Source organism: Erinaceus europaeus, chromosome 5 (genome assembly GCF_950295315.1).
Source record: "Erinaceus europaeus chromosome 5, mEriEur2.1, whole genome shotgun sequence".
In the NCBI taxonomy this organism is placed as follows: domain Eukaryota; kingdom Metazoa; phylum Chordata; class Mammalia; order Eulipotyphla; family Erinaceidae; genus Erinaceus; species Erinaceus europaeus.
This window is the reverse complement of record NC_080166.1, coordinates 27457728-27460213: the sequence shown is the minus strand read 5'-3', so window position 1 is coordinate 27460213 and position 2486 is coordinate 27457728. Positions and strand designations below refer to the sequence as shown.

The 2486-nt window shown below is 38.7% G+C and overlaps 1 non-coding gene across 1 annotated transcript; it reads right to left on the bottom strand.

Annotated features, from left to right (window-relative positions):
- Positions 1-2079: 2079 nt before the first annotated feature.
- Positions 2080-2213, bottom strand: LOC132538845 (small nucleolar RNA SNORA70). Its single transcript, XR_009550157.1, has one exon. It is a non-coding gene; the product is annotated as a small nucleolar RNA SNORA70 (small nucleolar RNA).
- Positions 2214-2486: the final 273 nt, after the last annotated feature.

The following is a 2486-nucleotide window of genomic DNA, read 5'->3' as shown; positions in this document are numbered from 1 at the left end:
TGAGTTATTTTTTTTAAAAAAATTCTTATTTTAATAACTTTGTTTTTTGCTTTGAAATGTCTCATCATTTAAAAAAAATTTTATTTTTACATAAAATAATGGTATACTCTAAAGACTCTATTAGTTCAATAGAATCGACTTGACCCGTTGTCTTACATGATATATGTGTTCTTAATACATTTTTGTGATTACTCTATAGTGTTGTTGATAACATCTCTAGAGTTTCCTCCTCAGCAATGAACAAAATAAAATGACAATAAGTAATTTTAAGACTCAAGGCAAGGTGTAATAGTGAAGTTTTCCAAAGATACTGGAGCTTAAAGGAAAACCTTGAAAAAGAGAAACAAATATAAAAATAAATATGTAGAAGTTAAAGGTGATTTAAAAAAAAAAGTGCTTTTGAACTCTCCTTAGAGATATAACAAAGCATTCGTATTTTCTATCTTACTAATCGACATGAGACTGTTTATGGAAGAACCTAATATATTCTTATCTGAAAGTTTAGCTTTTTTTTCTCATCATTTTCAGGAAAATACAAAAATTCCCAGTAGAATTAGTTATTTCCAAAAAGAAACTTAAAAGTAATCTAAAAAACGACATCAAGTTGGAACATTGTTTCATCTGTGTGCTGGCATTGTGTACTCTTCTGTTGCTTATGGGACTCCCTAATTACATTTTTGGTGGTGCACTTTCTAATAAAGTTCTAACCAAGGTCTACCCCTACTTCACTTGTTAATCCACGTTAAGTTTAACCTTGTCAAACCACGTTAAGTTTAACCTTGTCAGATAAAGTGAGGACTACAAAAGCTGCTTAAGGGCAAGATACAGGCATACTTTAATAAGAGCCCTTTTAGTCACTTTCAGACCACCCTATCATCTGGGAATCCTGGGGTTCCCACACAGATACGATGGGCCTAGGACCTCTAACGGAACCCTCTCTATACCACCACTGGTTACTTCCATCAGGGGTATTATCATAAATTACTCTTTTGGGTCTCTACAGGAGATTGTCCTTAACAGAGAACATCAATGGTAGGGACTGCTACACTAGAGGAAGACTGGTCCTGAAACGAGTGCAACCTAAAATGTTCCTAGCTGTGACCATCAGCTGTGAACTCAGACTGACAGGGATGCAGAGTTTTCACAGGTTCCTGTGCTAAATATGAATAGATATGGGCCCTAGGTAAAATCCAGCAGGTTAATAGTTAATTGTATTTATATACTTCCCTCATGTTTGGGAGATACTCTCAGTTTAATCCAGCTTTCTAGTCCTATATTCAAATCTGACACCACTTTCTAGACAATAGTTTTAGGTCACTTGCATATTAGACTGAGTCAAAAATGACTAAAGCCAGGAGTTCCTTGGAATATATCTAAAATGGATTGCCTAGATTTTTCTTAAAGATTTGCTTCTTCCCAAACAAAGCTGTGCAAGTGGGTGAAGCTGGTCTGCAGGTGTCTCTCTGTCTCTCTCCTTTTCCGTCTCCCCCCTAACTCTTGATTTCTGACTGTCTCTATCCAATAACTAAATAAATAAAGATAATAAAAATTTAAAAAAAGAAACTGCAGTAAACTCCCAAGGTATGGGTAACTATTATTTCAACAGCTATCTTTCTTTTTTTTTTTTGCACTTTAACTTTTTAAATTTTTTTTACTTTTTAAGCAGGATCTTGATTCATTGTAATTGATTAAGGGACACCTCTGAGGCTCTCAGGAGTGCAGGGCCCGCCACTTATCCAGGGGACCGCGGTTGGGGATGATTTTACTCCACAGCCGTCTGGGATGAGGCGCTTTTCAGCCACCAGGTCTTCAAATTCATCTGCGTTAAACTTGATGAAGTCCCACTTCTTGGAGATGTGAATCTTCTGGCATCCAGGGAACTTGAACTTGGCCCTGCGCAGGGCTTCGATCACATGCTCTTCGTTCTGCAACTTGGTGCGGATGGACATGATGACCTGGCCAATGTGGACTCTGGCCATGGTGCCCTGGGGTTTTCCCAAAAGCTCCTCGCATTCCTCTCTGGAGCCTAAGGTTATGAACAGCAGGAGGTCTGGCATAAAATGAACACAGAGCAGGAAGGGCTGTCACCAGTGTCACTTAGGGCAGCCTATACAAGCAACAGGCTGCATACACTACCCAACAGGCTGCTGTTTGCTGCCACTGCACACCTGGCACCGTGGGGAGGGCAGCACGGTCAGCTTAATTGGCTATATGCTCTCTTTCTATACATATGTATTTGCCTATTTCTTCCATGGTCCTGTCCTCTCCTCCCATCCAAGTCAAACCAATTGCCACTTCCAAATAACTTTTTTTTAAAAGATGTTTAAAATATTTCATCTTTGTATTTTGCTTATCAAATTCATTTGTGAATTTGACCCATCTGGGCCACCTATCTAGCTGGAGGTCAATGTGGAGAATTTGGAGTTTCAGGTTGCTTGCCTTATTTTTTCCCTCTTTTTTCTCTGGTTCTTGATGCAGTTGGAGTT